This window comes from Coregonus clupeaformis, unplaced genomic scaffold (assembly GCF_020615455.1).
Source record: "Coregonus clupeaformis isolate EN_2021a unplaced genomic scaffold, ASM2061545v1 scaf0320, whole genome shotgun sequence".
In the NCBI taxonomy this organism is placed as follows: Eukaryota; Metazoa; Chordata; class Actinopteri; order Salmoniformes; family Salmonidae; genus Coregonus; species Coregonus clupeaformis.
Window position 1 is genome coordinate 215001 of NW_025533775.1, and position 27262 is coordinate 242262.

A 27262-nucleotide genomic window follows, 5' to 3' on the forward strand; every position below is an offset into this window, starting at 1 on the left:
CAGTCTCTGTAGACTATTATAATACAGGTCAGTCTCTGTAGACTATTATAATACAGGTCAGTCTCTGTAGACTATTATAATACAGGTCAGTCTCTGTAGACTATTATAATACAGGTCAGTCTCTGTAGACTATTATAATACAGGTCAGTCTCTGTAGACTATTATAATACAGGTCAGTCTCTGTAGACTATTATAATACAGGTCAGTCTCTGTAGACTATTATAATACAGGTCAGTCTCTGTAGACTATTATAATACAGGTCAGTCTCTGTAGACTATTATAATACAGGTCAGTCTCTGTAGACTATTATAATACAGGTCAGTCTCTGTAGACTATTATAATACAGGTCAGTCTCTGTAGACTATTATAATACAGGTCAGTCTCTGTAGACTATTATAATACAGGTCAGTCTCTGTAGACTATTATAATACAGGTCAGTCTCTGTAGACTATTATAATACAGGTCAGTCTCTGTAGACTATTATAATACAGGTCAGTCTCTGTTGACTCAGTGACCATCAAGGAAAGACACATATTTTAGCCATCATTAGGAGAAGAGAAAGGGGGGATAGGGTCAGGTTAGGAGGGGTAGTGGTGGGGTAGAGAGAGGGGGGGTAGGGTCAGGTTAGGAGGGGTAGTGGTGGGGTAGAGAGAGGGGGGATAGGGTCAGGTTAGGAGGGGTAGTGGTGGGGTAGAGAGAGGGGGAGTAGTGGTCAGGTTAGGAGGGGTAGAGGTGGGGTAGAGAGAGGGGGGATAGGGTCAGGTTAGGAGGGGTAGTGGTGGGGTAGAGAGAGGGGGGGTAGGGTCAGGTTAGGAGAGGTAGAGGTGGGGTAGAGAGAGGGGGGATAGGGTCAGGTTAGGAGGGGTAGTGGTGGGGTAGAGAGAGGGGGGTAGGGTCAGGTTAGGAGGGGTAGAGGTGGGGTAGAGAGAGGGGGAGTAGTGGTCAGGTTAGGAGAGGTAGTGGTTGGGCATGGAGAGGGATAGGGAGGGGGTGTTGTTAGATCAAAGCATTCCATGCTTTCACCTTTACACCCAAAACCTTCTGGGAGTTTCCCTGAGGGTGGGGTCTGTGGTCGCTGGACACTCTGCTGGTGCTGGTGATCCGTCTACGTTTTGGAAAACAGTTTATGCACTGAAGCGTGGAAATTCCTCTCCTTCCCCGCCTAAGGAATTTGTATCAGACTCTGGCATCATTAATGAGAAAAATGAGATAAGTGATGCTTTTAATCAGCATTATTATCATCTCGGCAGGCTTTTAAATTTGAAATAAATGATGGTTTAATTGACCCTGGTCAGCCAGTCAGTTGACTGCCTGCCCCTCTCCCAGCCTCTAGTTGGCTCATTGGAAGGTCAGTCAACTTCTAGTGAACCTTTGTTTTCATTTCAACAACTTTCTCCTTGTGATGTGCTAGATGCCTTGCGCAATAATAATGTAAAAAAAAATATCTGCTGGGGCTGATTTGCTTGATCCTTTAATCCTGCAGCTTTTTGCTTCTCAGAAATCTATTTCCTGGTACCATCCCCAGGGTCTGGAAGGCTGGCCATATACTCCCCCTGGTACCATCCCCAGGGTCTGGAAGGCTGGCCATATACTCCCCCTGGTACCATCCCCAGGGTCTGGAAGGCTGGCCATATACTCCCCCTGGTACCATCCCCAGGGTCTGGAAGGCGGGCCATATACTCCCCCTGGTACCATCCCCAGGGTCTGGAAGGCTGGCCATATACTCCCCCTGGTACCATCCCCAGGGTCTGGAAAGCTGGCCAATACTCCCCCCTGGTACCATCCCCAGGGTCTGGAAGGCGGGCCATATACTCCCCTGGTACCATCCCCAGGGTCTGGAAGGCTGGCCATATACTCCCCCTGGTACCATCCCCAGGGTCTGGAAGGCTGGCCATATACTCCCCCTGGTACCATCCCCAGGGTCTGGAAGGCTGGCCATATACTCCCCCTGGTACCATCCCCAGGGTCTGGAAGGCGGGCCATATACTCCCCCCTGGTACCATCCCCAGGGTCTGGAAGGCGGGCCATATACTCCCCCTGGTACCATCCCCAGGGTCTGGAAGGCTGGCCATATACTCCCCCTGGTACCATCCCCAGGGTCTGGAAGGCTGGCCATATACTCCCCCCTGGTACCATCCCCAGGGTCTGGAAGGCTGGCCATATACTCCCCCTGGTACCATCCCCAGGGTCTGGAAGGCTGGCCATATACTCCCCCTGGTACCATCCCCAGGGTCTGGAAGGCTGGCCATATACTCCCCCTGGTACCATCCCCAGGGTCTGGAAGGCGGGCCATATACTCCCTCTGGTACCATCCCCAGGGTCTGGAAGGCTGGCCATATACTCCCCCTGGTACCATCCCCAGGGTCTGGAAGGCTGGCCATATACTCCCCCTGGTACCATCCCCAGGGTCTGGAAGGCTGGCCATATACTCCCCCTGGTACCATCCCCAGGGTCTGGAAGGCTGGCCATATACTCCCCCTGGTACCATCCCCAGGGTCTGGAAGGCGGGCCATATACTCCCCCTTCACAAAGGTGGGGACCCGTGTGACCTAAATAATTATCGCCACATTTCCAAACTCTCTTGCCAAGCAAAAATTGTAGAATCCTTGGTTAAAACTCAACTTAGATCCTTTTTTAACTATGAAATGTATTCTAAATGTACACCAGTCAGGTTTCAGACCAGGTCATAGCACCATATCTGCTACTTCTTTGGTTTTAAATGATGTTCTTAATGTTTGGATAATTAGAAATACTGTGCGGCCCTTTTTATTGACCTGTCTAGAGCCTTCGACACTGTGGATCACTCATTACTTATTCAGAAACTTTCATCAATTGGCCTGGACCAATAGCTGGTTTGAAAATGATTTAAAGGACAGAACACAGTGTGTATTTACTGATGGTTTAAATCAGGTTTTCTGGACATAACAAAGGGTGTCCCACAGGGATCGATTCTTGGTCCGGTTCTTTTCACTATTTACATTAACAATATTGGTTTATCTGTAAAAAAAAAAAAAAAACACACAAAGAAACACCTGTATGCAGATGAAACTGTGGTGTGTGCTATTGCCCCCACAGCTGACCAGGCTGTCAGAGCTTCAGTCAATGCCCTGCAGAAAGCCTTTGTTGAACTGAAATACTGAAATTAGTACTTAAACCCCCCCTAGAGTCTATTGACACACTGGTGTGTCAATCTAAGCAACGTAATAAAATAAATAATAATAATAAAAAATCCCCATCAAAAATAAATAAATAATAAAAAATCCCCATCAATAAAAAATCCCCATCAAAAAAATCTGTCAGTTTAAGATAGAGATATCTGGTTTCTGCATGGTCTCTGTCTCAGTCCACCGCATCCTCCAGGCGACCTTCCGCATCCGCTTTGGCCGCTTCTGTCGTGGAAGGTGGCCGAGCTACAGCGGTGTTTGTCACATCCCGAAAGTCGGTCTTTTGTGTCTGAACGGTTTGGCCTAAAAACGAATGTGACCGACTGTGGAAAGATGCGCCTCTCACGAACACGATGGTGTTCTCTGTTTGCTCAACAACCCCCACAAGTGTCACGGGACTCCTCTGAAGGTAACCGGTACCGGTGTAAAAAATGAATGGAAGTATGGAGGTAGTTTTGTGCTTACCCAAAAAAAGGGGTTAAATACACTACCAGTCAAAAGTTTGGACACACCTACTCATTCAAGGGTTTTTCTTTATTTTTTACTATTTTCTACATTGTGGAGAAGTACAGATCAGGGTTGGGTTATAAAGAAATATCAGAAACTTTGAACATCCCACGGAGCACCATTAAATCCATTTTAAAAAAAGGAACGAATATGGCACCACAACAAACCTGCCAAGAGAGGGCCGCCCACCAAAACTCACGGACCAGGCAAGGAGGGAATTAATCAGAGAGGCAACAAAGAGACCAAATATAACCCTGAAGGAGCTGCAAAGCTCCACAGCGGAGATTGGAGTATCTGTCCATAGGACCATTTTAAGCCGTACACTCCACAGAGCAGGGCTTTACGGAAGAGTGGGCAGAAAAAAGCCATTGCTTAAAGAAAAAAATAAGCAAACACGTTTGGTGTTCGCCAAAAGGCATGTGGGAGACTCCCCAAACATATGGAAGAAGATACTTTAGTTGAGCTTTTCTGGCGCAAACCCTACACCTCTCATCACCCCGAGAACACCTTCCCCACAGTGAAGCATGGTGGTGGCAGCATCATGCTGTGGGGATGTTTTTAATCGGCAGGGACTGGGAAACTGGTCAGAATTGAAGGAATGATGGATGGCGCTAAATACAGGGTAATTCTTGAGGGAAACCTGTTTCAGTCTTCCAGAGATTTGAGACTGGGACGGAGGTTCACCTTCCAGCAGGACAATGACCCTAAGCATACTGCTAAAGCAACACTTGAGTGGTTTAAGGGGAAACATTTAAATGTCTTGGAATGGCCTAGTCAAAGCCCAGACCTCAATCCAATTGAGAATATGTGGTATGACTTAAAGATTGCTGTACACCAGCGGAACCCATCCAACTTGAAGGAGCTGGAGCAGTTTTGCCTTGAAGAATGGGCAAAAATCCTAGAATTGCTGCAAAAGGTGGCTCTACAAAGTATTGACTTTGGGGGGTGATTAGTTATGCATGCTCAAGTTTTCTGTTTTTTTTTGTCTTATTTCTTGTTTGTTCCACAATAAAAAATATTTTGCATCTTCAAAGTGGTAGGCATGTTGTGTAAATCAAATGATACAAACCCCCCCAAAAAATCAAATTTAATTCCAGGTTGTAAGGCAACAAAAGAGGAACAATTCCAAGGGTGGTGAATGCTTTCGTACCTAGTACACTACAGTCATGGGGGAACGGCAGGTAGCGTAGTGGTTAAGAACATTGTGCCAGTAACCGAAAAAGGTCACTGGTTCTAATCCCTGAGCCGACTAGGTGAAAAATCTGTCGATGTGCCCTTGAGCAAGGCACTTAACCCTAATTTCTCCTGTAAGTTGCTCTGGATAAGAGCGTCTGCTAAATGACTTAAAAAATGTCAACCCCTGGTCTTCTCTCTAGTAGCTAGAACTCTACGGTGATGCCAAATCTCTGGCCTAGTACCTAGTACACAACTACAGTTATGTCAACCCCTAGCCTTCTCTCTAGTACCTAGTACACTACAATTATTTCAACCCTTTAGCCTTCTCTATAATACCTAGTGCACTATAGTTATATCAACCCCACTAGCCTTCTCTCTAGTACCTAGTACACTACAGTCATATCAACCCCCTAGCATACTGACTGGAGTGGAGTGACTGGCATGGGAAGGGTTGGATAGTTGAGGAAGGTGCAGTATATATACGTTCCAGACTAACCACTGATACAGGGTCAAAGTATTTGTTTATCCCTCTAAGGCGCCGAGTGTTGTATTGAGATGTGTTCCCGTCCATGGGATAGTGCTGCCCTTCAATACAGCGTGTAAAGGGCTTTTAATACAGTCTGTAAAGGGCTTTTAATACAGCCTCTAAAGGGCTTTTAATACAGCCTTGAAAGGGCTGTTAATACAGTCTCTAAAGAGCTTTTAATACAGTCTTTAAATAGCTTTTAATACAGCCTCTAAAGGGCTTTTAATACAGCCTCTAAAGGGCTTTTAATACAGACTCTAAAGGGCTTTTAATACAGCCTCTAAAGGGCTTTTAATACAGACTCTAAAGGGCTTTTAATACAGCCTCTAAAGAGCTTTTAATACAGACTCTAAAGGGAAACACTTGAACTAAGGCAGGTAGTTGCTCAGCTAGCAGTGGACACCATTAGTATGTTTAGAGCTATTCTGCCCTCTGGTGTTCTATATATTTGTTATTGGAAAACTGAAGGATGGATATCTGGCTGTGGAAATAATGTTTTTAGCCTGTAATAAAGATGCCTCCCAAGGCATTCAACCCTATGTCGTGTAGACGACTTACATATGAGGTTATATGGATCGTTTGAGTTAATTGGAAATGTAGAGTCTATATACCATTCATCATTTCTATGGAAAACACACAACACATTTGGATCTATCTATTATCCCAGTACTTTTAAATAGTTTTTGCAGCAAAGACAATATACTGTGAATATAGGCCCACACCAATATCTTATTGAACATGTCTATGTATTTTTTTTTTTAAACAACAACTGCAGTGCTGGTTATAACATAATTATTATTTACCTAAAACACAAAAGACATTGCATAAGAGAGAAGTCCTTGCCACCAGAAATAAGGAAGTAGCCTACCTACCAAGGTAAGGGAGTGGCTTGGCTTGAGGAAATACCTTCTCCACATACACCTTCCGTTTGAGTCAGAGTCAGTCAAGACCAGGTCTATGAACATATCTATAGGAAATACCACATAACATTTCCGTGCAGAGGATCGTGGAGGAACATGTCCTTAAGGTAGGTAAGACGCAAATATAACGCTACAAAGTGTTTTTTTTATAACTGTCAAATGTAAGCTCAAATTCAAGGCGCGGGAGACGCAGCAGACGTTACCTGCGTCAAGGGATTTCAAGCGGTTGGAGTTAGCAATTATTGTTTACGTTTACTCTAAACTCACGGGTCGTTTGAAGTCAGTAAAATTATATAACGTGACCGTCATATTATTTATAGCAGTTTACAAATATAAACATGAGGATACAACATTTGCCTCAAGTACGAGATTGACATTTCTTGATGGTATGAGTGCTTTACCAGTGTAGATATATGAAATTATTACTACCTGAGTTGAGTTGGAAGAATCTCCATTATCACTGCAAGTCTGTGCAGGTGAAATTGTTTGCCCGCATTCCAGCGCCTGGGGTTATGACGCTGCAGTATGCAACCCTACCAACTCCAACACAACCCTACTAACTCCAACACAACCCTACCAACTCCAACACAACCCTACCAACTCCAACACAACCCTACCAACTCCAAAACAACCCTACCAACTCCAACACAACCCTACTAACTCCAACACAACCCTACCAACTCCAACACAACCCTACCAACTCCAACACAACCCTACCAACTCCAACACAACCCTACCAACTCCAACACAACCCTACCAACTCCAACACAACCCTACCAACTCCAACACAACCCTACCAACTCCAAAACAACCCTACCAACTCCAACACAACCCTACCAACTCCAACACAACCCTACCAACTCCAACACAACCCTACCAACTCCAACACAACCCTACCAACTCCAAAACAACCCTACCAACTCCAAAACAACCCTACCAACTCCAACACAACCCTACCAACTCCAAAACAACCCTACCAACTCCAACACAACCCTACCAACTCCAACACAACCCTACCAACTCCAAAACAACCCTACCAACTCCAACACAACCCTACCAACTCCAACACAACCCTACCAACTTCAACACAACCCTACCAACTCCAACACAACCCTACCAACTCCAACACAACCCTACCAACTCCAACACAACCCTACCAACTCCAACACAACCCTACCAACTCCAACACAACCCTACCAACTCCAACACAACCCTACCAACTCCAACACAACCCTACCAACTCCAACACAACCCTACCAACTCCAACACAACCCTACCAACTCCAAAACAACCCTACCAACTCCAACACAACCCTACCAACTCCAACACAACCCTACCAACTCCAAAACAAGTCTTCCTCATGTCTATAGAACAGGTAAGTATACAGTGGGTGTCTGCGTTTGTGGCCTCGGAAGGTCACCTGATCTGTCAACAGTAGTGTAATTTTTTCAGACATTTTGGATTAGAAGAAGGCCTATAATACCTTGAAAAAAAGCATTATGGGAGTATGTCATTATAAATATGTAGTGGCATACCCATGGTATTTCTGTCAAAGGCTGATTGAACATTACTTGTGATGATACAGAGAGATGTTTATTGCTTGATAAAGGAGAGAGCTCCTGTCCTGAATGACAGATATTAAATACAGAGAGACAAGCCTTGACATATCCCCCTGTTTGAGTAATGACTGTTTCCTATACACTACTATATTAAAAACAGAGAGACAAGCCTTGACATATCCCCCTGTTTGAGTAATGACAGTTTCCTATACTTTGTATTTATTTCACCTTTATTTAACCAGGTAAGCCAGTTGAGAACAAGTTCTCATTTACACTACTATAGTAATTACAGAGAGCCTTGACATATCCACCTCATATCAAATCACATTTTATTGGTCACATACCACGTGTTTTAGCAGATGTTATAGCGGGTGTAGCGAAATGCTTGTGCTTCTAGCTCCGACAGTGCAGTAATATCTATCAAGTAATATCTAACCATTTCACAAGATATACCAAATACACACAAATCTAAGTAAAGCAATGGAATTAAGAATATATAAATAAATATATGGACGAGCAATCTGAGAGCGGCATAGACTAAGATACAGTAGCATAGTATAGAATGCGGTATATACATATGAGATTAGTAATGCAAGATATGTAAACATTATTAAAGTGGCTGGTGTTCCATTTATTAAAGTGGCCAGTGATTTCTAGTCTACGTCTATAGGCAGCAGCCTCTAATGTGCTAGTGATGGCTGTTTAACAGTCTGATGGCCTTGAGATAGAAGCTGTTTTTCAGTCTCTCGGTCCCAGCTTTGATGCACCTGTACTGACCTCACCTTCTGGATGATAGCGGGGTGAACAGGCAGTGGCTCCGGTGGTTACTGTCCATGATTATCTTTTTGGCCTTCCTGTGAAATCGGGTGCTGTAGGTGTCCTGGAGGGCGGGTAGTTTGCCCCCGGTGATGCGTTGAGCAGACCACACCACCCTCTGGAGAGCCCTGCGGTTGCGGGCGTTGCAGTTGCCGTACCAGGCGGTGATACAGCCCGACAGGATGCTCTCAATTGTGCATCTGTAAAAGTTTGTGAGGGTTTTAGGTGCCAAGCCAAATTTCTAAAGCCTCCTGAGGTTGAAGAGGCGCTGTTGCTCCTTCTTCACCACACTGTCTGTGTGGGTGGACCATTTCAGATTGTCAGTGATATGTACGCCGAGGAACTTGAAGCTTTCCACCTTCTCCACTGCGGTCCCGTCGATGTGGATAGGGGGGTGCTCCCTCTGCTGTTTCCTGAAGTCCACGATCAGCTCCTTCGTTTTGTTGAAGTTGAGAGAGATAGGTTATTTTCCTGGCACCACACTCCCAGAGCCCTCACCTCTTCCCTGTAGGCTGTCTCGTCATTGTTGGTAATCAAGCCTACTACTGTTGTGTCGTCTGCAAATTTGATGATTGAGTTGGAGGCGTGCTTGGCCACGCAGTCATGGGTGAACAGGGAGTACAGGAGGGGGCTGAGCACGCACCCTTGTGGGGCCCCAGTGTTGAGGATCAGCGAAATGGAGGTGTTGTTTCCTACCTTCACCACCTGCGGGGCGGCCCGTCAGGAAGTCCAGGACCCAGTTGCACAGGGCGGGGTTCAGACCCAGGGCCTCGAGCTTAATGATGAGCTTGGAGGGTACTATGGTGTTGAATGCTGAGCTATAGTCAATGAGCAGCATTCTTACATAGGTATTCCTCTTGTCCAGATGGGATAGGGCAGTGTGCAGTGTGATGGCGATTGCATCGTCTGTGGATCTATTGGGGCGGTAAGCAAATTGAAGTGGGTCTAGGGTGACAGGTAAGGTAGAGGTGATATGATCCTTGACTAGTCTCTCAAAGCACTTCATGATGATAGAAGTGAGTGCTATGTGGCGATAGTCATTTAGTTCAGTTACCTTTGTTTTCTTGGGTACAGGGACAATGGTGGCCATCTTGAAGCATGTGCAGGGATAGGGAGAGATTGAATATGTCCGTAAACACACCAGCCAGCTGGTCTGCGCATGCTCTGAGGACACGGCTAGGGATGCCATCTGGGCCGGCAGCCTTGCTAGGGTTAACACGCTTAAATGTCTTACTCACGTCGGCCACGGAGAAGGAGAGGCCACAGTCCTTGGTAGCTGTCCGCGTCGGTGGCACTGTGTTATCCTCAAAGCGGGAAAATTACTTGTTTAGCTTCTCTGGCAGCAAGACATCGGTGTCCGCGACGTGGCTGGTTTTCTTATTGTAGTCCGTGATTGTCTGTAAACCCTGCCACATACGTCTTGTGTCTGAGCTGTTGAATTGCGAATCCACTTTGTCCCTATACTGACGTTTTGTCTGTTTGATTTCCTTGAGGAGGGAATAACTACGCTGTTTGTATTCTGCTATATTCCCAGTCACCTTGCCATGGTTAAATGCGGTGGGTCGCGCTTTCAGTTTAGCGCGAGTGCTGCAATCTATCCACACTTTCTGGTTAGGGTAGGTTTTAATAGTCACAGTGGGTACAACATCTCCTATACACTTCCTGACAAACTCAGTTACCGTATCAGTATATACGTCGATATTATTCTCTGTACGCATGATCAAAACAATCTTGAAGCGTGGATTCCGATTGTTCAGACCAGCGTTGAATGGTCCCCAGCACGGGTACTTCCTGTTTGAGTTTCTGGCTATAGGAAGGGAGGAATTACTGTTTCCTATACACTACTACTGTATAATACAAATATATTAATATACTACCCTTTATAATGTAAGAAAAGAAGCAGTACACACACACAATTAACGTGTGCGACACTTTGGACCTGTAGATGCTTCCCTGTTGTCTGTCAACAGACAAGTAGTTGACATGTTGAGGAATTTCTATTCAGATTCCTCTATTCTACTATGACCTTAACCTAGATTCCTCTATTCTACTATGACCTCGTACAACCATCCGGAAGTCTCGCGAGCTTACATTATGTTTTGTTACACGGATTCCACGGATTGATAGCGCAGCGATAATTACAAGGTTATGATTACCTAACCTTTCTCCCCAGATAACTCATCCTCCCTCACCAAGTCACAACAAAATATCCCAAACTGTAAGGTGTTGGCCATCTTGAAGTATGACAGTGTCCAAATGACTAAGGACTTAAAATGGTCCACACAGAAGGCGCGACAGCATCTGGGCCGCCCTCAAATCCTCAAAAAGTTCTACAGCTGCACCATCGAGAGCATTTTGACTGGCTGCGTCACCGCTTGGTATGTCAACAGCTACAGAGGGTGGTGTGGACAGCCCAGTACATCACTGGGGCCAAGCGCCCCGCCATTCAGGACCCCTATTAACCCCAAAAGACCCCTGAACAGATTCTATCCCTAAGCCATAAGACTGCTAAACAGCTAACCAAATGGCTGCATGGACTATCTGCATTGATTTATACATTTTATTAAATGTTTTTTACACTGACTCTATGCAAAGGACTCTAAACACTCACACACACTCACACTGACACTCCAACACACACACTCACACACACACACTTCATTTGCTCACACACACATAACACACACACACACATTCATACCGACACTCACATACAATCATCATATACGCTGCTGCTACTCTGTTTATCATACACTATATATACAAAAGTATGTGTGGATTCGGCAATTTCAGCTACACAGGTGTATAAAATCGAGCACACAGCCATGCGATCTCCATAGACAAACATTGGCAGTAGAATGGCCTTACTGAAGAGCTCAGTGTCTTTCAGCGTGGCACCGTCATAGGATGCCACATTTTCAACAAGTCAGTTCGTCAAATTTCTGCCCTGCTAAAGCTGCCCCAGTCAACTGTAAGTGCTGTTATTGTGAAGTGGAAACGTCTAGGAGCAACAACGGCTCAGCTGTGAAGTGGTAGGCCACACAAGCTCACAGAACGGGACCGCCGAGTGCTGAAGCGCGTAGCGTGTAACAATTCCATGGTCGAGCAGCCGTACACAAGCCTAAGATCACCATGCGCAATGCCAGGTGTCAGCTGGAGTGGTGTAAAGCTCGCCGCCAATGGACTCTGGAGCAGTGGAAACACGTTCTCTGGAGTGATGAATCACGCATCACCATCTGGCAGTCCGACGGACGAATCTGGGTTTGACGGATGCCAGGAGAACGCTGCCCCAATGCATAGTGCCAACTGTAAAGTTTGGTGGAGGAGGAATAATGGTCTGGGCCTGTTTTTCATGGTTCGGGCTAGGCCCCTTAGTTCCAGTGAAGGGAAATATCAACGCTACAGCATACAATTACATTCTAGACGATTCTGTGCTTCCCAACTTTGTGGCAACAGTTTGGGGAAGCCCCATTCCTGTTTCAGCATGACAATGCCCCCGTGCACAAAGTGAGGTCCATACAAGAATGGTTTGTCGAGATTGGTGTGGAAGAACTTGACTGGCCTGCACAGAGCCCTGACCTCAACTCCATTGAACACATTTGGAATTATTTGGAACGCCAGGCCTAATCGCCCAACATCAGTGCCCGATCTCACTAATGCTCTTGTGGCTAAATGTTCCAACATCTAGTGGAAAGCCTTCCCAGAAGAGTGGAGGCTGTTATAGCAGCAAAGGGGTGACCAACTCCATATTAATGCCCATGATTTTGGAATGATATTTTCGACGAGCAGGTGTCCACATACCTTTGGTCATGTAGGGTATAACTTGATGCCTATTCACCTTACCCCTGTCACCTTACCCCTGTCACCTGACCCCTATACATATCTACCTCCATCACTCCAGTATCCCTGTCCCCTTACCCCTATACATATCTACCTCCATCACTCCAGTATCCCTGTCCCCTTACCCCTATACATATCTACCTCCATCACTCCAGTATCCCTGTCCCCTTACCCCTATACATATCTACCTCCATCACTCCAGTATCCCTGTCCCCTTACCCCTATACATATCTACCTCCATCACTCCAGTATCCCTGTCCCCTTACCCCTATACATATCTACCTCCATCACTCCAGTATCCCTGTCCCCTTACCCCTATACATATCTACCTCCATCACTCCAGTATCCCTGTCCCCTTACCCCTATACATATCTACCTCCATCACTCCAGTATCCCTGTCCCCTTACCCCTATACATATCTACCTCCATCACTCCAGTATCCCTGTCCCCTTACCCCTATACATATCTACCTCCATCACTCCAGTATCCCTGTCCCCTTACCCCTATACATATCTACCTCCATCACTCCAGTATCCCTGTCCCCTTACCCCTATACATATCTACCTCCATCACTCCAGTATCCCTGTCCCCTTACCCCTATACATATCTACCTCCATCACTCCAGTATCCCTGTCCCCTTACCCCTATACATATCTACCTCCATCACTCCAGTATCCCTGTCCCCTTACCCCTATACATATCTACCTCCATCACTCCAGTATCCCTGTCCCCTTACCCCTATACATATCTACCTCTATCACTCCAGTATCCCTGACCCCTTACCCCTATACATATCTACCTCCATCACTCCAGTATCCCTGTCCCCTTACCCCTATACATATCTACCTCTATCACTCCAGTATCCCTGGCCCCTTACCCCTATACATATCTTATTTTTATTGATCTTGTTTTTGTTCTGTTTGTTTTGTTAAATATTAGTAAACAAAAATATCAACGCAACATGTAAAGTGTTGGTTCCATGTTTCATGAGCTGAAATAAAATACACACAAAAATATATTATTTCGCTAAAATGTGGTGCACAAATTTGTTTACATCCCTGTTAGTGAGCATTTCTCCTTTGCCAAGATAATCCATCCACCTGACAGGTGTGGCATATCAAGAAGCTGATTAAACAGCATCATCATTACACAGATGCACCTTGTGCTGGGTACAATAAAAGACCACTCTAAAATGTACAGTCTTGTCACGCAACACAATGCCACAGATGTCTCAAGTTTGAGGGAGCATGCAATTGGCATGCTGACTGCAGGTATGTCCACCAGAGCTGTTGCCAGAGAATTGAATGTTCATTTCTCTACCATAAGGTGCCTCCAATGTTGTTTTAGAGAATTTTGCAGTATGTCCAACTGGCCTCACAAACTAATACAACGTGTAACCACGCCAGCCCAGGACATCTATATCTGGCTTCTTTACCTGTCTGAAACCAGCCACCTGGACAGCTGATGAAACTGTGGGTTTGCATAACTGAAGAATTTCTGCACAAACGGTCAGAAACCGTCTCAGGGAAGCTCATCTGCGTGCTCGTCATCCTCACCAGGGTCTTGACCTGACTGCAGTTCGACCTCGTAACTGACTTCAGTGAGCAAATGCTCATCTTCGATGGCCACTGGCACGCTGGAGAAGTGTGCTCTTCACAGATGAATCCCGGTTTTAATTGTACCGGGCAGATGTCAGACAGCGTGTATGATGTCGTGTGGGCGGGCGGTTTGCTGATGTTAACGTTGTGAACAGAGTGCCCCATGGTGGCGGTGGGGTTATGGTATGGGCAGGCATAAGCTATGGACAACGAACACAATTGCATTTTATCGATGGCAATTTGAATACACAGAGAAACCGTGACGAGATCTTGAGGCCCATTGTTGTGCCATTCATCTGCCGTCATCACCTCATGTTTCAGCATGATAATGCACAGCCCCATGTCGCAAGGATCTGTACACAATTCCTGGAAGCTGAAAATGTCCCAGTTCTTCCGTGGCCTGCATACTTACCAGACATGTCTCCCATTGAGCATGTTTGGGATGCTCTGGATAGACATGTACGACAGTGTGTTCCAGTTGCTAACATTCAGCAACTTCGCACAGTCATTGAAGAGGAGTGGGACAACATTCCACAGGCCACAATCAACAGCCTGATCAACTCTATACAAAGGAGATTTATTGCGCCGCATGAGGCAAATGGTGGTCACACCAGATACTGACTGGTTTTCTGATCCATGCCCCTACCTTTTCTTTAACAACTCTGTATTCCCAGTCATGTGAAATCCATAGATTAGGGGCTAATGAATTTATTTCAATTTACTGATTTCCTTTTATGAACTGTAACTCATTAAAATCTTTGAAATTATTGCATGTTGCATTTATATGTTTGATTACTGCATTGTTGGTAAAAAAAAAAAAACTTGCAAGGAAGGCATTTCACTGTAGTTGAGCACGTGACAGTAAAACTTGCAACTATGATTTGGGGAAATTCAGTAAAATATCGCAATGGGATCCTGGAATACACAGGCAATACGATGTTGTCCTTTTGCATGTGAAGTGCTGTAGATTTTTATTTAAGATTGTTTTACGTCAGAGCTTGACATGGTGTGCTACTTTTCCCCATGTGGTAGTAAATAGGGTATTTGGGACGCAGCCCTGGTTTAACAATATGTAGCAGAACCTCATGACCACTGGTTAATGTTGCAGACATAGACAGACAGACAGACAGACAGACAGACAGACAGACAGACAGACAGACAGACAGACAGACAGACAGACAGACAGACAGACAGACAGACAGACGTACTTTACATGTGGTCTCTGCATTCTTAGAAAAAAAGGGTTTCAGAAGTTTTATTTTAGCTGTCCCCATAAGAGAACCCTTTTTGGTTCCAGGTAGAACTCTATTTGGTTCCAAGTAGAACTCATTTGGATTCCATGTAGAACCCGCTGTGTAAAAGGTTCTACATGGAACTCAAAAGGGTTCTACCTGGAACCAAAAGGGTTCTACCTGAAAGCAAAAATGGTTCTTCAAAGGGTTCTCCAGTGGGGACAGCCAAATAACTATTTTAGGTTCTAGATAGCACCTGTTTTTCTAAGAATATGTGGTGTGGTGTCTGTCTCTGTGTTGAAAGAGTTACTTTATCTCACAGGCTGATAAGATCTCTTTCATGAGAGCCTTGTTGCCATAACAACTAAAGTGCTGGCACAACAGTGTCAGTGTGTGTGTTAGAAAAAGGGGCAGGACAAGTGTGTGTGTTTGTGTGTGTGTGTGTGTGTGTGTGCATGTGCGTGTGTGTGTGTGCGTGTGCGTGTGTGTGTGCACGTGCGTGTACATGTGTGAGAGACGTCTCGAAATGTATGGAGTAGAAAGTACATTATTTTCTTTAGGAATGTAGTGGAGTAAAAGTAAATGTTGTCAAAAATATAAATAGTAAAGTACAGATACCCAAAAAACCTACTTAAGTAGTACTTTACTCCACTCCACTGCAAAGACACTGCACACACACCCACCTACCTCCTTCCAACCGTGTCCAGGTCGTTCCTCAGGGTTTAGTGTTAGCCTGGTAAAGATGAAACCTCCAGAGGTAAGCTCTCACACTCCTGCTTTCAGGACCAGGTCAGTCCTGTATGGATGTAACCCACTGTTACCTACTGTTACCTACGGTTACCCACTGTTACCCACTGTTACCTACTGTTACCCACTGTTACCCACTGTTACCTACTGTTACCCACTGTTACCCACTGTTACCTACTGTTACCCACTGTTACCCACTGTTACCCACTGTTACCTACTGTTACCCACTGTTACCCACTGTTACCCACTGTTACCCACTGTTACCTACTGTTACCCACTGTTACCCACTGTTACCCACTGTTACCTACGGTTACCTACTGTTACCCACTGTTACCCACGGTTACCTACTGTTACCCACTGTTACCCACTGTTACCCACTGTTACCCACGGTTACCTACTGTTACCCACTGTAACCCACTGTTACCTACTGTTACCCACTGTTACCCACTGTTACCCACTGTTACCCACTGTTACCCACTGTTACCTACTGTTACCCACGGTTACCTACTGTTACCCACTGTTACCCACTGTTACCCACTGTTACCCACGGTTACCCACTGTTACCCACTGTTACCCACTGTTACCCACTGTTACCCACTGTTACCTACTGTTACCCATGGTTACCTACTGTTACCCACTGTTACCCACGGTTACCTACTGTTACCCACTGTTACCCACTGTTACCCACTGTTACCCACGGTTACCCACTGTTACCCACTGTTACCTACTGTTACCCACTGTTACCCACTGTTACCCACTGTTACCCACTGTTACCTACTGTTACCTACTGTTACCCACTGTTACCTACTGTTACCCACTGTTACCTACTGTTACCTACTGTTACCCACTGTCACCTACTGTTACCCACTGTTACCCACTGTTACCCACTGTTACCCACGGTTACCTACTGTTACCCACTGTTACCCACTGTTACCCACTGTTACCCACTGTTACCCACGGTTACCTACTATTACCCACGGTTACCTACTGTTACCTACTGTTACCTACTGTTACCTACTGTTACCCACTGTTACCCACTGTTACCTACGGTTACCCACTGTTACCCACTGTTACCCACTGTTACCCACCGTTACCCACTGTTACCCACTGTTACCTACTGTTACCCACGGTTACCTACTGTTACCCACTGTTACCCACTGTTACCCACTGTTACCCACTGTTACCCACTGTTACCCACGGTTACCTACTATTACCCACGGTTACCTACTGTTACCTACTGTTACCCACTGTTACCCACTGTTACCCACTGTTACCCACTGTTACCCACTGTTACCTACTGTTACCCACTGTTACCTACTGTTACCCACTGTTACCCACGGTTACCTACTATTACCCACGGTTACCTACTGTTACCTACTGTTACCTACTGTTACCTACTGTTACCTACTGTTACCCACTGTTACCCACTGTTACCTACGGTTACCCACTGTTACCCACTGTTACCCACTGTTACCCACTGTTACCCACCGTTACCCACTGTTACCCACTGTTACCTACTGTTACCCACGGTTACCTACTGTTACCCACTGTTACCCACTGTTACCCACTGTTACCCACTGTTACCCACTGTTACCCACGGTTACCTACTATTACCCACGGTTACCTACTGTTACCTACTGTTACCTACTGTTACCCACTGTTACCCACTGTTACCCACTGTTACCCACTGTTACCTACTGTTACCCACTGTTACCTACTGTTACCCACTGTTACCCACGGTTACCTACTATTACCCACGGTTACCTACTGTTACCTACTGTTACCTACTGTTACCTACTGTTACCCACTGTTACCCACTGTTACCCACTGTTAGCCACTGTTACCTACGGTTACCCACTGTTACCCACTGTTACCCACTGTTACCTACTGTTACCCACTGTTACCCATTGTTACCCACTGTTACCCACTGTTACCCACTGTTACCTACTGTTACCCATGGTTACCTACTGTTACCCACTGTTACCCACTGTTACCCACTGTTACCTACTATTACCCACGGTTACCTACTGTTACCTACTGTTACCTACTGTTACCCACTGTTACCCACGGTTACCTACTGTTACCCACGGTTACCTACTGTTACCTACTGTTACCCACTGTTACCAACTGTTACCTACTGTTACCTACTGTTACCCACTGTTACCCAATGTTACACAATGCTAAGAGAGGTTGTAGGGATGTTACCCACTGTTACCCAATGCTGAGAGAGGTTGTAGGGATGTTACCCAATGCTGAGAGAGGTTGTAGGGATGTTACCCAATGCTGAGAGAGGTTGTATGGATGTTACCCACTGTTACCCAATGCTGAGAGAGGTTGTATGGATGTTACCCACTGTTACCCAATGCTGAGAGAGGTTGTAGGGATGTTACCCAATGCTGAGAGAGGTTGTAGGGATGTTACCCAATGCTGAGAGAGGTTGTAGATGAGTAAAGAGATTCAACTTGTACGACATGTTGACAGGCTGCTGTTTACTGTACCATGTGATCTTCTTGTCAAAAGGCTTTTTTCCTCTGTATGCTTCATCAGCAGTTGCATATCTAATTTGCGGAAAGAAAAAAACAAATATTTCCCAACTTTTCCCCGGGGGAGATCTTTTTATTGAGTATCTCAAAGTACAACTGCTAATAGAGAATGGTATGCCGTTACGCAAGACAGGAAACTGAAATAGAAAATAGAAAATATCTCAAACTGAAAAACTTCATTAGCAACTGACCATGCTAACCTTTCAGCGTTCACAGACTTTATCGAAATACTCTGAAACATGAACAATTACATGAAAATGATTGAACAGGAAATACTGAGTTCTGTAATAGACCCATCACTGGTTTCACCCATTTCTAAAAATGTATCTCAGCCTCGCATGAGCATTGGGAATATAAACATCGGTCTGTAGATATCGGCCCCTCTAGACCCTCCCTCCCGCCATACCTCCCTCCAACCCTCCCTCCAACCCTCCCTCCAACCCTCCCTCCAACCCTCCCTCCATACCTCCCTCCAACCCTCCCTCCATACCTCCCTCCAACCCTCCCTCCATACCTCCCTCCAACCCTCCCTCCAACCCTCCCTCCATACCTCCCTCCAACCCTCCCTCCATACCTCCCTCCAACCCTCCCTCCAACCCTCCCTCCATACCTCCTCCATACCTCCCTCCAACCCTCCCTCCAACCCTCCCTCCATACCTCCCTCCATACCTCCCTCCAACCCTCCCTCCATACCTCCCTCCATACCTCCCTCCAACCCTCCCTCCAACCCTCCCTCCATACCTCCCTCCAACCCTCCCTCCATACCTCCCTCCATACCTCCCTCCAACCCTCCCTCCATACCTCCCTCCATACCTCCCTCCATACCTCCCTCCATACCTCCCTCCAACCCTCCCTCCAACCCTCCCTCCATACCTCCCTCCATACCTCCCTCCAACCCTCCCTCCAACCCTCCCTCCATACCTCCCTCCAACCCTCCCTCCATACCTCCCTCCAACCCTCCCTCCATACCTCCCTCCATACCTCCCTCCAACCCTCCCTCCATACCTCCCTCCAACCCTCCCTCCATACCTCCTTCCCACACACCCAGGTGGTGGTGGTGGTTTTAGCCACACTGTGGGGAGTGTCTCCCAGGTTCATCACACACACACACACGCACGCACACACTCACACACACACACACACACACAGTGAGTGATATGCACAGGGCCCTAGTTGAGGTATTCAGAGCCTCAGGCTAACAAAACAGTACCCTCTACAACAACAGTGGAAGCTCTGAGAACACAGCAGCCGAGACACACCCAGCTCTGCTCTGCTCTGCTCTGCTCTGCACTACGACACAACAGACTTAACAGAAAGACAGACAACAGAAAGACAGACAGACAGACAGACAGACAGACAGACAGACAGACAGAGAGACAGACAGACAGACAGACAGACAGACAGACAGACAGACAGACAGACAGACAGACAGACAGACAGACAGACAGACATAACCCAAGTCCTCAGTTATGGAGCGATAACATGTCAGACAGATTTCTATGGGAAGACATATTAAGGTGCGTAGTGTGTAGCTGTTTTTCTGGTGAGGTATATTGACCAGGCCCTGTCCAGCCCTCCCTCCAGCCCTCCTGTCCAGGTATGTTAACTGTAGCTGTAAAAACCTTGCTTATTGGTTCTTATGAAAACTCTGCTTCAATGTGAGAGAAGTGAGAGCAGTAGGGCTGTACTTACTACTAAGGGAGAGTAGTATTGCTGTACTTACTACTAAGGGAGAGTAGTATTGCTGTACTTACTACTAAGGGAGAGTAGTAGGGCTGTACTTACTACTAAGGGAGAGTACTTTTGTTTGGAAATGTTTTACTTACCCAGTTTAACCAAGGCTCAGACCCAACACCCTTTTCCCCCAGTCAGTCAGTCAGTTAGTTTTTTCAGATGTGCAGCTGTTTCTTTTGCCTGGTTGAATTTAGAATATAGAGATACTGTTTGTGGCAGGAGCATTTAGAATATAGATGTACTGTTTGTGGCAGGAGCATTTAGAATATAGAGATACTGTTTGTGGCAGGAGCCTTTAGAATATAGAGATATTGTTTGTGTCACACCCTGGCTCTGGGGACTCTTAACTTTTGAGCCAGGGTGTGGAGTTTCTAGATCATATTTTCTATGTTGTGTTTTCTAGATCGTGTAGATCTATGTTGGCCAGGGTGGTTCCCAATCAGAGGCAGCTGTAGCTCGTTGTCTCTGATTGGGGACCATACTTAGGCAGCCTGTTTGGCACTAGTCGGTGTGGTATCTTGTTCCGTAAAGGTTTGTTTTGTGTAACCTAGGACTTCACGTATCGTTTGTTTGTTGTTTTGTGTCGTGTGTTAAGTACGTAATAAAATGTACGCTTATCACGCTGCACCTTGGTCCGTCTCATCCATAAACGATCGTGACAGAAGATCCCACCAAAAGAGGACCAAGCAGCGTGTCCAGGAACAGACAGCCTGGACCTGGGAGGAGATTCTGGACGGGAAGGGATCCTGGACTTGGGAGGAGATTCAGGCCGGAATGGATCGGCGTCCTTGGGAGGAGACTGTGGAGGCGCGCTATAGAGAGGAGCAGCGGCAACGCAGAGGGTACCGGCTGAGGAGGAAGGCCGAGAGACAGCCCCAAGAATTTTTTTTTTGGGGGGGCTAAAAGGGTGGGTGGCAGAGCCTAGGGTTAGAGCAGAGCCAACTCCCCGTACTCAGGCTAGGAAGCGTGTGACTGGGCAGGCTCCGTGTTATGCGGAGCCACGTACTGTGCCGCGAGTGTTCCGGCACAGTCCTGTACGTCCTGTGCTAGCACCATGCACGTGTCGTGCAAAGATGGGCATGCAGCCAGGACGGAGTGTGCCGGCTCAACGCTCGTGGTCTCCAGTACGCCTCCTCGGTCCCGTATATCCTGCGCCAGTGCCACGTGCTGTAGCGCCAGTACGAGTGCACAGCCCCGTACGTCCTGTGCTGATGCCTCACACGTATTGTGTGGAAGTAGGCATTCAGCCAGGACGGGTTGTGTCAGCTCTTCGCTCCAGACCTCCAGTCCGCCTCCACAGTCCGGCCCGGCCCGTTCCGGCTCCCCGCACCAAGCCAGTGGTGCGTGTTCCCAGTCCAGCCCGGCCTGTGCCTGTTCCCCGCACCAAGCCAGTGGTGCGTGTTCCCAGTCCAGACCGGCCTGTTCCTGTCCCTCGCGCCAAGCCAGTGGTGCGCGTCGTCAGCCCGGTCCGGCCCGTTCCTGCTCCCCGCACCAAGCCAGTGGTGCGTGTCGTCAGCCCGGTCCGGCCCGCTCCTGCTCCCCGCACCAAGCCAGTGGTGCACGTCGTCAGCCCAGTCCGGCCCGCTCCTGCTCCCCGCACCAATCCAGTGGTGCGTGTTCCCAGTCCAGACCGGCCTGTTCCTGTCCCTCGCGCCAAGCCAGTGGTGCGCGTCGTCAGCCCGGTCCGGCCCGTTCCTGCTCCCCGCACCAAGCCAGTGGTGCGTGTCGTCAGCCCGGTCCGGCCCGCTCCTGCTCCCCGCACCAAGCCAGTGGTGCACGTCGTCAGCCCAGTCCGGCCCGCTCCTGCTCCCCGCACCAAGCCAGTGGTGCGTGTGTCCAGTCCGGCACGGCCCGTGCCTGTTCCACCGGTGCCTGGTCCGGCACCGGTCAGCTGCTCCACTCCGGAGCCAGAGCAATCCACTCCACCGGGGTCCGGTCCAACTCCTGTCAGCGGATCCACTCCGGAGCCAGAGCAATCCGCTCCACCGGTGCCCAGTCCAGCTCCGGCCAGTGGCTCCAGTCCGGAGCCTGTACAGATCGATCCACCGTCGTCGGGTCCAACTCCAGTCAGCGGTGCCAGACCAGACCAGGGGCGCAACGGGGAGGTGGAGAGAAAGTGGTGGTCACGCCCGGAGCCGGATCCACCTCCGAGGCGGAATGCCCACCCGGCCCCTACCCTGTTGTGTTTGTGTGGCGCGGTCGCAGTCACGCGCCCGTGGGGGGTACTGTCACGCCCTGGCTCTGGGGACTCTTAAATGTTGAGCCAGGGTGTGGAGTTTCTATGTCATATTTTCTATGTTGTGTTTTCTAGATCGTGTAGAACTATGTTGGCCGGTGTGGTTCCCAATCAGAGGCAGCTGTAGCTCGTTGTCTCTGATTGGGGAACATACTTAGGTAGCCCATTGGCACTAGTCGGTGTGGGATCTTGTTCCGTAAAGGTTTGTTTTGCGTAACCTAGGACTTCACGTATCGTTTGTTTGTTGTTTTGTGTCGTGTGTTAAGTACGTAATAAAATGTACGCTTATCACGCTGCGCCTTGGTCCGTCTCATCCATAAACGATCGTGACAGTTTGTGGCAGGAGCATTTAGAATATAGAGTGTGACGATCCCGGCTGTCTGAGTCGGGTCCTGTCTGGTGACTAGTGTTCCTGTTCGTAATCTCCAGTTTCCCGAGGGTTCGGGAACGCTCCGGGGAGCGCTCTTGTTTTCCGCACCTGCATCCCATCAGCAATCTGCACACCTGGTCCTGATCATCACCCTTCTTAGGCTCTGGCCCAACATCCAGTTCCTGCCGGATCGTTAGCCATGAACAGTATGTTTGTCAGCGTATCAGTCTCTGAGCCAGTAGTGTTAGTTTTGTTGTTTTGCACCTTTTTGACTTGCTGTGTACTGACCTCCGTTTTGTTCTGTCTGCAGTCTCTCACCCGGAACCTTCACCCAACCTCTGCCTGATGGTCGGCGGCTGCCGAGCCAGTACCGGACCAACCACTGCACCCTCAACAACCCATCCACGCCACCCGCTCTGTTCCCTGGATTATTCAGCCTCACTCGGAATCTATTAATAAACACTCACCTTTGTCTCAACGTACCTTGTCCTGGTCTGCTTCTGGGTTCTGGCTTAGTTAACCGTGACAGAACGATCCGCCAGTAATGAACCCAGCGGACCTGGACTCTGTTCGCCATGCTATTACCCAGCAGGAGAAGATGTTGGGCCATCATAGCATGGTACTACAGGAGATCGCGTTGTCAGTTCGGAACCTTTCTACCGGTCTGACGGAGGTCCAGAACCAACGCAAGTGTCCGGTGGAGGATCCACTACCGGTTTCACCCATCTCGCCTGCCGCTTCTGAAGCTGTGTCCATCCGTGAGCCCAAGGTTCCGACGCCGGATAAGTATGAGGGGGAGCTGGGAAGATGCCGTTCCTTCCTTATGCAGTGTGGTCTAGTGTTCGATCTACAGCCCTACTCTTATGCCACAGACAAGGCTAGGATAGCCTTTGTGATTGAGTTGCTGCGTGGTCGAGCGCTGGAGTGGGCTTCAGCCGTTTGGGAACGACAGGATCCCTGCATGGCTTCATACCAGGGGTTCACGGCCGAGATGAGGAAGCTCTTCGACCATTCCGTCCGAGGGAGGGACGCAGCTAGGCGCCTGTTTTCGCTTCGCCAAGGAACTCGTAGCGTGGCCGACTTCGTGATCGAGTTCAAGACGTTGGCTGTGGAGAGTGGGTGGAGCGAGGAGTGTCTGCAAGCGGCCTTTTACCAGGGTCTGTCGGAGCAGCTCAAGGATGAGTTGATCTCTTATCCGGAGCCTAGTGACCTGGACAGCTTGGTAGCTTTGTCTATTCGGGTGGATAATCGAGTCCGAGAGCGAAGGAGGGAGAAGCAATGGGGTCCGTCCAATCGATCAGCTTCTCAGTTCCCAGTCGGGTCGGGTGGTGGACCCAGAACACGTCGATCATTCTCCACCACAATGGATTAGTGGAGAGGTCCTCTCTCCCGATTCTGAACCCATGCAAGTGGGGCGGCACGGGTTAACCAAGGAGGAGCGTCAACATAGACGTAAGACCAACTGCTGCCTCTACTGTGGTAGCTCGGGACATTACATCTCCACTTGTTCCCGGCGGTCGTCAAACTGCCCGGCTCGCTAAAGTTGGGAGGACTTTTAGCGAGCCAGTTTCAACCTCTCAGTACCTCTGTCAGACCCCGTTTCCGGCTACCCTTGTGAACAGGAATCAGAGCTTAGCGCTTAACGCTTTTATCGATTCAGGTGCCGATGGAAGCTTTCTTGATGCCGAGTTGGTGGAACAGCTGGGGCTTTCCAAGGAGCAATTGCCGGAAGCCATTGAAGGCGACCACTCTGAACGGCAGTAGTCTGGCACGTATCACGATGAGGACTGAACCGGTTAAGATGCGGTTGTTGGGGAATCATTCTGAGATGATTTCATTCTTCATTCTGCCGTCTTCCCATGTTCCTCTGGTCCTTGGATACCCCTGGCTGAAGGAACACAATCCCACGTTCGATTGGGTGACGGGCAAGGTAACGAGTTGGAGCCTTGATTGTCATGCTAACTGTCTCAAGACTGCCTGCCCCCATTCGGTTCCCAGTCAGGTGATTGAGGCTAAACCCCTAGATTTGTCCCTGGTTCCCGAGACATATCACGATTTGGGGGAGGTTTTCAGTAAGCAGAAGGCTCTGTCACTCCCCTCCCCACCGACCATATGATTGTGCCATCAACCTGGTTCCTGGAGCTGTCTACCCCAAGGGAAGGTTATACAGTATCTCCCGACCTGAACGTGAGGCGTTGGAGACCTACATCAAGGAGTCCCTAGCTGCTGGTCTCGTTCGTCCTCGTCATCACCCCTGGGGGGCTGGATTCTTCTTTGTGGGTAAGAAGGATGGCTCTCTTCGACCGTGTATTGATTATCGGGGGTTGAATGACATCACGGTCAAGAACAAGTATCCCCTGCCCTTGATGAGTGCTGCCTTCGACTCCTTACAGGGTGCTACGGTGTTCACCAAGCTAGACCTACGCAATGCGTATCACCTGGTCCGGATCAGAGAGGGGGACGAGTGGTTGACGGGTTTCAATACACCGATGGGTCACTCGAGTATCAGGTGATGCCGTTTGGACTGACCAATGCTCCAGCGGTATTCCAGAGTATGGTGAACGACGTCCTGAGAGATATGATCGGTCTCTTTGTGTTTGTTTACCTGGATGACATTCTGATCTTCTCGAAGGAACCTTCCGACCACGTCCAGCATGTCCGGCAGGTTCTGCAGCGATTGTTGGAGAATCGCCTGTTCGTGAAGGCCGAGAAGTGCGAGTTTCACGCCCACACGACATCCTTTCTCGGGTACATCATCTCCAGGGGAGAGATTAGGATGGACCAGTAGAAGGTTAGAGCGGTTCTGGAATGGGCCCAGCCCGTGCGAGATTGCAGCTCCAGAGATTTTTGGGGTTTGCGAATTTCTACCGCAGATTCATCCGGGATTACAGCCGTGTGGCCGCTCCATTAACTGCCTTGACTTCAGTATCAGGACCTTCAAGTGGAATCCGGAGGCGGATCGTGCGTTTCTGGATTTGAAGAGGCGATTCACCAACGCACCGATTCTCTCTCAACCGGACACGGCCCGTCAGTTCGTCGTTGAAGTGGGCCGCGTCTGATGTGGGAGTTGGCGCCATCCTGTCGCAGCGATGCTCCACGGACAGTAAACTCCATCCCTGCGCCTACTACTCTCGTCGCCTTTCGCCTGCGGAGAGGAATTACGATGTGGGTAACCGGGAGCTTCTCGCGGTGAAACTTGCCTTGGAGGAGTGGCGCCACTGGTTGGAGGGCGGAGCAACCGTTTATGGTCTGGACTGACCACAAGAATCTTGCTTACGTGCAATCGGCTAAACGTCTCAACTCCCGTCAGGCCAGGTGGGCGTTGTTTTGGACGATTCAAGTTTTTCCCTGACGTTCCGACCTGGATCTAAGAACGGCAAGGCGGACGCCTTGTCCCGGATGTTCTCCAAGACGGAGGAGAGTGGGTCCAAGACCGAGACAATTCTCCCCCGGAACTGCGTCGTGGGAGCAGTTATGTGGAAGATTGAGGAGGAGGTGCTGGTGGCCCTTCGGACTCAGCCCGGTCCCGGTAACGGTCCACCCGGTCGGTTGTTTGTGCCTGAGTCGGTTCGTCCTGCTGTCCTCAAATGGTCCCACGCCAGCAAGATGGCTTGTCACCCTGGCGTGGCTCGGACAATGGCGTTTCTTCGCAGACGTTTTTGGTGGCCTGCCATGGCCGAGGATACTCGGGGGTTTTGTTGCTGCCTGTCCAGTGTGTGCGCAGAATAAGAGTACCAATCGGCCCAGCTCTGGACTACTTCACCCCCCTTCCTATTCCCCGGCGACCATGGTCGCATCTGGGCCCTGGACTTCGTCACTGGGTTGCCCGCTTCTGAGGGGAACACGGTCGTTCTGACTATCGTGGACAGATTCAGCAAGTTCGCCCACTTTGTGCCAATTGCCAAGCTTCCCTCTGCCTCGGAGACGTCCGAGATCCTGGTTAGGGAGGTTTTCAGGGTCCACGGTTTGCCCAGTGATATCGTTTCCGACCGTGGCCCTCAGTTTACCTCTGCTGTCTGGAAGTCCTTCTGTTTGGCCATTGGAGCTACAGTCAGTCTCACATCTGGTTTTCACCCCCCAATCCAATGGTCAGGCGGAGAGAGCCAACCAGAAGATGGAATCCACGCTACGCTGTCTGGTCTCTTCCAACCCCACCTCCTGGGTCTCTCAGTTGCCTTGGGTTGAGTATGCCCACAATACTCTTCCTACATCTGCCACTGGGATGTCTCCCTTCCAGTGCCTGTATGGCTACCAACCTCCCCTGTTTCCTTCTCAGGAGAAGGAGCTCTCGGTG

At 48.5% G+C, this 27262-nt stretch overlaps 1 protein-coding gene across 3 annotated transcripts in view; it reads left to right on the plus strand.

Annotated features, from left to right (window-relative positions):
- Window positions 1–6305: 6305 nt before the first annotated feature.
- The window catches only part of LOC121552414 (protein-tyrosine kinase 2-beta), a 62483-nt gene continuing 41526 nt past the window's right edge, over window positions 6306–27262 (plus strand). The window contains exon 1 of one of the 3 annotated variants that reach the window (XM_041865335.2): window positions 6306–6404. The gene's annotated coding sequence lies outside the window, so the exon portion shown is untranslated. Of the gene's footprint in view, window positions 6405–20031; window positions 20226–27262 lie in introns of those variants that run through there. The other 2 variants (XM_041865333.2, XM_041865334.2) reach the window with 2 other exon arrangements.